Source organism: Thalassophryne amazonica, chromosome 5 (assembly GCF_902500255.1).
Source record: "Thalassophryne amazonica chromosome 5, fThaAma1.1, whole genome shotgun sequence".
In the NCBI taxonomy this organism is placed as follows: Eukaryota; Metazoa; Chordata; class Actinopteri; order Batrachoidiformes; family Batrachoididae; genus Thalassophryne; species Thalassophryne amazonica.
In genome coordinates, this window is record NC_047107.1 from 105,125,598 (window position 1) to 105,133,804 (window position 8,207).

The window sequence follows — 8,207 nt, forward strand, 5'->3', positions numbered from 1 at the left end:
TTCCAACTCCAGTCTGAACCGGGCCTTGGTTTTGTACATACTACCAATGAATGAAGAATTTGGTGGTGGCTGAGGTCACAATGAATTAGAGGCTAATGCTAATAGTACGTGTTGTGCAGAAAACATTTAGCTTCCTGTCTGGACCAAAGTTAGATCAAAAAATCTGCATTGGAAAATGTCTTTCAAATGCAGCTGTCTGATTGGTTATAACACAGTTTGAAGTGTAAAATAAGTGCAGTTAATGGAGTCAAGCTAATCCTAGCAATGTTTAACAATGATAAACATTAGTGCCACCAGTATATCTGGGGTGGTAAAGAACTGTGAACTGAAAAATGTGAACACAGGTGAAGACGCACAATTTTGGGGTCCTCATTGTTTTAAATGGAAATAAACTGTATGGACATCAGTGGCTACATTTACATGCCGTTAATAATCGGGATAAGGTCAATATTCCGGTATATCCCCATCTAAACAGCAACGCACATCTTCCACCGGTGCTTGATTTGGTCTGGCGTTCGTGCAGATCCTGCTTCGCGTAACGTTTTGGCCACCTTCTTGTAAATGTTGCTAGATCGGTACTTTCTACTGTCAATAAAAGACATTATATTCATGTCTTTCACAATACTAATGAAGTACTCGGTTTCCTCCTCGCTCCAAAAGTGTGGTGCTGTGCTGCCGCGTCTGGATTTCCCCATGCTTGTTTACTTCTGCTTCTGTGGTGTCCGGTGGGTTGCGCGCGCCGCATACAAGTAGTTGCCGTACTCAAAAGACCAAGATTCTTTGCAGATAGGACATGCGCAGAACACAAAATAATGTTCCTTTCTATGGGGATATTCTGATGAGTGTTTATATGACCTGACATTCGGGTTAGAAAAGGAGTAACCCAGGGGTCATATTCGGGTTTTTAAAAACCAGAATATGAGCATATTCGGGTTTTTGCGGGTGATTACATGGCTGTGGGAAACTGGGTTATTGCTAATATTCCGGTTATGAAAGGGTTATTGGCTGCATGTAAACGTAGTCAGTGACATATGTCACAAAAATATAAAATGAACTGTTTCAGGTCTACGTTTGCTGATATCTGGGCAATTTGTAAATGCACAGACATAATACTGTGGGAGTTTGAGGATTTTTAACAAATTTTCTTTAACTCGAACAAGGTAAATTAAAAAACTGGTTTTGTACAGTATGACCTCTTTAACCATCAAAGTGTTTAATTTCTGTCCTAACATAAATTCCATGTGCTCTTTTTTTTACAAGTGAGCTAAATGTGTTTTTAATATATCCCTAATGTATAATTTTGAATATAACACTGATAAATGTGAATGTTTTCATCCTGCCATGATAAACAACCATCTCATTTCTCTGTATCAGTCCCATCATTATTCATCATTTATGTAGCGTTAAGTGAGAAAAGGTAATTTTTCCCCTCTGCTCATTAGGATTATTTCCCTAATTGTGAGTAATTGGATTCATTTTAATTCCCGCAGTGTCAAAAATGGAAATGTGAGCTTTTTGTAATGCTTAGCAGTGGCTTATGTTGCATCCCGTCACATCCAGCACCACAGTTATTTTTTAAGTGACACGTGCACACAAGAACATATTCCCAGTATGATAAAGCTTTGGTGTAAGACAAACCCTCTTACCAGAGTTGGTCCCATGCTGGTTTTGTTGCTTCACGCATGGCCTTTGGCTTCACATCACTATTCTTGTGCCTTGTTTAACTACTGTAAATGGTGAATGTTGTAAAGTACAGATGGAGATGAAAAAAGTCACACTGACATACATTTAAAAGGTATTAGTTGAAAAAAAGTATTCAAGATTATAAACACTGATTAGGCTGCAGAGCTTTTCTAGTGCTAAACGTCAATGTTTGGTAATGCCAGGGCAGCTTTGTGGTATATTGTATCTAGAATTATGGACATTTTGGATGTTTTCTGTACAGTAGAATTTGCAAATGTATATGCAGCCTTTTGGAAATAAATGTACAGTTGAAAGATCTGAAATTGTGTCTAGAAGTGTCTTTGTTTGGATTTTTTTTTTTTATCTTATTTATTTGCAATTTGTCATGAATTTGTTTTGTGGTGATTTTCAGTGTTTTTTTAAAGTGCAAATGTTGGGAAATAAAAAAAAATAAGATGCATAATTTTTGATACTTTGGCAAATAAAATCTAAAAATTATATGTCATGTTTACGTTCAAGTATATTGTATAAAAGCCATAAAGCACATCACTCTAAGAAATAAAATGTTGAATTTAATTGATAAAGTTAAGGTAACTTTTTCCACATAACTTTGTCAATTAAGTGCAACAAAATATTGGGATTTAAGTAATAATGTTTCATTTGATTTAATTAATGTCAATGACAATGTTGTTTTGCACTTAATTAACAATGTTATGTGGAAAAAGTTACCTTAACTTTATCAATTAAATTTAACATTTTATGCCTATGTATGTTTCATTTCTAGTCCAGCAGTTAAGGGATAGAGTCATGCACTTTTTTACAAAAGCTCCAGACTTTGTCCAGGGACTCTTTAGGTTATATTAAGTCATGTCAAAGCGGGAGACATTTGATTTTAGCTCTGTATCCTGCTTTTTTTAAAAGGGTGTTTGCATGGTTATAATACAGTGTATATTTTGCTATTCATATGACAATACGATCATGTGGTTATTATGTAGGGGCCAGTGATCAAGATTGGACATTGTTAAGCTGTAGAGAATGGCTACTGCAACTGAGCTTATGTGATCATGTATCGTCCGTCGTGCGGCGTCATACGTCGTCGTACATCCTTATACATTAGCAGGGTGGTATGTTTCAAAATTGAAAGAGGTACAGGACTCATTTCAGGCCTGTAGGGATCTTTAACAGGCCTCTACCTCTGAGACATAAAATTAGGTCACTGTGATCTTCCTAGCATGAAAGCAGTAGAGAGTAGTTCATTAAAAATATTCATGAAACATTTGTGCATATCTAGGAAGTTTGCCAACCAGGTATTTACAATGTTTTCAGTTAAAAATATGGTGATAATCGTCTTAATACCAAATGCTCGCAAACAGCATAGGTATATTGATATTCACAATGAGTTAGACAATATTTAGTCACTTTCCCTAGATTAACGCTTTTTCTAAGAGTGTAAGCACACTGAAGTACATTCAAAGCATCCCTACTTAGCCTTAATACATTTTTCATAACCTTCAAGTTTATATTATGAACTTAAAAAGACATTTGGATAAGAGTTTGTCATGAATTATATGCTGTAGAAGGCTGAAAATGGTTATTCTCTTAAACCCAAGTTTTTAGAGTGTAGACATTTATGGATTCAATGTCTCCCGATCTTATATACTTCAGGACACTATAAAGTACCTCTGATAAAGTTTTGGCGCTTTTGTATAAAAGTGCATGATTCCCCTACAATTTGTCCCTTAGCCGCCGGACTATTCTAAGAGTGCAAAAAGATAGTAGTTTTGACTCAGTCAAGTTCATAAATATTTGGACAATAACCGAAATGTTTATAATTTTGCCTCCATACACCATCATAATGACATCCATGCACTTGCAGTGTAGACTTTTTTGCTTTAATTCAAGTGGTTAAACAAAAAAATAAAAATAAACATCACATTATCCAACTAGGGATTACTGCCATTTTTATCCCTGCGATAGACTGGTGTTCTCACTTCTCAATCAATCACCGCTGGGATAGTCTCCAGCCCCCGTGACTCTTTATTGGAGTAGGAGGGTTTAGAAAATGAATGAATTCCATTTTTTATGCCCAATCCCTCCATTTTCAAACAAAGTGAAAGTGGAATACATAAGTGGATAAATATGAGTGACCTTCCAAGGACTTTCTTAAAACCAATGTGAAATTTCAGCATGACAGAAATTGCCATGCATGTACTTGACTATATCACAGGACTTCACTTTTGATCCCCCTGAAATAATATGATTTGAGAAGTGACAGTCGTAAGAACCACTGTTGTGACCATCTATGTATTTAACCTGATCATCAGTCCATAACACTATAACACCAGAAACACAGCTTTCAGATCAACGCTACATGTCACTCAAAAAAAAAAAAAAAAAAAAAATGAGGCACAGCTGCAGGTTGTGCGATGTAGGAGTTGGACAGAAGAGGAAAAACAGGACCTGAGGTGAGTACGCATACAGTCGAACTGGACTTGCACAAAAGTGAGAGAGTAACATGGCCACAACGGTCAAATGAGGTGGTGAGACACTGGGTATGTGAGGCAGACCGTGTTGTAGGCATATATTTTCTGCATGGGAAAATAAAACTCAGATGACATGTGTGACACTGTAAGACAAAATGTGCTATTCATTGTTACGGATCTGTGTCGCCTTGAAATTTGATCATTTCTGTCCAGAGTTGAATCATTTATGATTGACTAAACCACAACAGTTCCATCGTGTTTAATCCAGAGTGGCTCCAAACTCTTTTTGACATAGACACGGTGCACCCGGATAGCATTCACAGTGCTCGACTTTTTCCACATTTTGTTATGATGCAGCTTTATTCCAAAATTGAGTAAATTTATTTTTTCCCCTCAATATTCTACTCACAACACCCCATAATGACAACATGATTGTTTTTTTTATTATTTTTGTAAGTTTATTAAAAAATTAAAAACTAAGAAATCACATGTACATAAGTATTCACACTCTTTGCTCAGTACTTTGTTGATGGACCTTTGGCAGCAATTAGAGCTTTGGATCTTCTTGAATATGGCACAAGCTTAGTGCACCTATCTTTGAGCAGTTTTGCTCATTCTTCTTTACAGTGCCTCTCAAGCTCCATCAGGTTGGATGAGGAGCGTCAGTGCACAGTCATTTTCAGATCTCTACAGAGATGTTCAGATATGTGCTTAGCACTATTGTCCTCCTGACAGATTGAGGACCTCTTGACCTCAAGTTGAGGTCAAGAGCACTCTAGAGCAGGTTTTCATCCAGGATGCCTCTGTACATTGCTGTGTTCATCTTCCCCTCAAACCTGACTAATCTTCCAGTTCCTGCCGCTGAAACACATCCTCACAGCATGATGCTGCCACCACCATGCTTCACTGTAGGGATGGTGCCTGGAATCCAAACATGACGGCCTGCATTCAAGCCAAAGAGTTCAATCTTTGTCTCCTCAGACCAGTGAATTTTGTTTCTCATAGTCTGAGAATCCTTCAGGTGCCTGTTACCAAACTCCAGGCAGGCTGCCATGTGCCTTTTACTAAGGAGTGGCTTCTGTCTGGCCACTCTACCATACAGGCCTTATTGGTGGATTGCTGCAGAGATGGTTGTCCTTCTGGAAGGTTCTCCTCTCTCAACAGAGGAATGCTGGAGCTCTGACAGAGTGACCATTTGGGTTCTTGGTCACCTCCCTATAAGGCCGTTCTCCCTGATCATTTAGTTTAGACGGGCAGCCAACTCTAAGAAAGTCCTGGTGAATCTGAACATCTTCCATTTACATACAGTAGTGTTCAGCTACAAACTCAGAACTATTATGTTCAAACTGCTTTTTTAGCAATCCTGTGAATCAATAAACTAGTATTTAGTTGTATAACCACAGTTTTTCATGATTTCCTCACATCTGCGAGGCATGGAGTCAACCAACTTGTGGCACCTTTCAGCTGTTATTCCACTCCGAGATTCTTTAACACAATTCATTCACATTTCTTGGTTTTGCTTCAGAAACAGCTTTTTTGATGTCATCCCACAAGTTCTCAATTGGATTGGTCGGGGGATTGGGCAGGCCACTCCAAAACAATTTTGTTGGTTTGGAACCAAGATTTTGCTCATTTACTAGTGTGCTTGGGGTCATTGTCTTGTTGAAACACCCATTTCAAGGGCATGTCCTCTTCAGCATAAGGCAACATGACCTCTTCAAGTATTTTGACATATCCAAACTGATCCATGATACCTGGTATGCGATATATCGGTGATTCTTTAACTACGGGCACTATTGGCCTTGTAAATGTAATTTCCACCACACCATTGCCTTACAATATAAAGCGTCTTGGGGCAACTGTTTGTTGTGATTTGGCACTATATATACTCAACAAAAATATAAACGCAACACTTTTGGTTTTGCTCCCATTTTGTATGAGATGAACTCAAAGATCTAAAACTTTTTCCACATACACAATATCACCATTTCCCTCAAATATTGTTCACAAACCAGTTGAAATCTGTGATAGTGAGCACTTCTCCTTTGCTGAGATAATCCATCCCACCTCACAGGTGTGCCATACCAAGATGCTGATTAGACACCATGATTAGTGCACAGGTGTGCCTTAGACTGCCCACAATAAAAGGCCACTCTGAAAGGTGCAGTTTTGTTTTATTGGGGGGGGATACCAGTCAGTATCTGGTGTGACCACCATTTGCCTCATGCAGTGCAACACATCTCCTTCGCATCATCCGTGAAGAGAACACCTCTCCAACGTGCCAAACGCCAGCGAATGTGAGCATTTGCCCACTCAAGTCGGTTACGACGACAAACTGGAGTCAGGTCAAGACCACGATGAGGACGACAAGCATGCAGATGAGCTTCTCTGAGACGGTTTCTGACAGTTTGTGCAGAAATTCTTTGGTTATGCAAACCGATTGTTTCAGCAGCTGTCCGAGTGGCTGGTCTCAGACGATCTTGGAGGTGAACATGCTGGATGTGGAGGTCCTGGTCTGGTGTGGTTACACGTGGTCTGCGGTTGTGAGGCTGGTTGGATGTACTGCCAAATTCTCTGAAACGACTTTGGAGACGGCTTATGGTAGAGACATGAACATTCAATACACGAGCAACATCTCTGGTTGACATTCCTGCTGTCAGCATGCCAACTGCACGCTCCCTCAAATCTTGCGACATCTGTGGCATTGTGCTGTGTGATAAAACTGCACCTTTCAGAGTGGCCTTTTATTGTGGGCAGTCTAAGGCACACCTGTGCACTAATCATGGTGTCTAATCAGCATCTTGGTATGGCACACCTGTGAGGTGGGATGGATTTTCTCAGCAAAGGAGAAGTGCTCACTATCACAGATTTAGACTGGTTTGTGAACAATATTTGAGAGAAATGGTGATATTGTGTATGTGGAAAAAGATTTAGATCTTTGAGTTCATCTCATACAAAATGGGAGCAAAACCAAAAGTGCTGCGTTTATATTTCTGTTGAGTGTATATGTGCTCTGATGTCACTGTTTATCTCCATAGAAACTACCCAAACAATCTTTCATACAAACTGTTTAGGGACAGTGTTGTGGTGGAAATTACGGCAATAGTGTGAGACAACTACATTTTGTTTAAAAAAAATCACAACAGTTGTATGACATTGAATACCCCAATTATGTTTTGATTATTTTACTGATATTTTATTCAGAGATATTTTGAAACATTAGAAAAAACATTTCTTTACCATTAATTTTTATCATTGAAGATCAAAAGTCTGGGTGTGGGACAAGCACAAAACGGCAATATTTGCATATAATTATGCTGAAAAAGGTGAAAAAGTCATCATAGACTACTAGAAGAAATTTCTTAACACACTTTCATTGTAAAGATAACTATAAAAGTGTGAAATTTCCCCTTTTTTCTGTTTTTCATACAATATGATCAAAGGACATAATAAGTGCCCGTAGTCTAAGAATCACCCATATAGGCCCAACACCATAGTAGGAGAAACATGCCCATATCATGATGCTTGCACCACCATGCTTCACTGTCTTCACTGTGAACTGTGGCTTGAATTCAGAGTTTGGGGGTCGTCTCTCAAACTGTCTGCGGCCCTTGGACCCAAAAAGAACAATTTTACTCTCATTAGTCCACAAAATATTCCTCCATTTCTCTTTAGGCCAGTTGATGTGTTCTTTGGCAATTATAACCTCTTCTGCACGTCTTTTATTTAACAGAGGGACTTTGCGGGGGATTCTTGCAAATAAATTAGCTTCACACAGGCATCTTCTAACTGTCACAGCACTTACAGGTAACTCCAGACTGTGTTTAATCATCCTGGAGCTGATCAATGGGTGAGCCTTTGCCATTCTGGTTATTCTTCTATACATTTTGATGGTTGTTTTCCATTTTCTTCCACGCGTCTCTTTTTTTTTTTTGTGTCCATTTTAAGGCATTGGGGATCATTGTAGATGAACAGCCTATAATTTTTTGCACCTGCGTATAAGTTTTCCCCTCTCCAATCAACTTTTTAATCAAACTACGC

The 8,207-nt window shown here is 38.7% G+C and overlaps 1 long non-coding RNA gene across 1 annotated transcript; it reads right to left on the minus strand.

The window, feature by feature from the left end:
* Positions 1-4,924: 4,924 nt before the first annotated feature.
* LOC117509860 lies at positions 4,925-5,303 on the minus strand. Its single transcript, XR_004560573.1, has 2 exons — positions 5,267-5,303; positions 4,925-5,108 (listed from the first exon to the last, which is right to left on the minus strand). It is a non-coding gene; the product is annotated as an uncharacterized LOC117509860 (long non-coding RNA).
* Between the last annotated feature and the right edge of the window lie 2,904 nt (positions 5,304-8,207).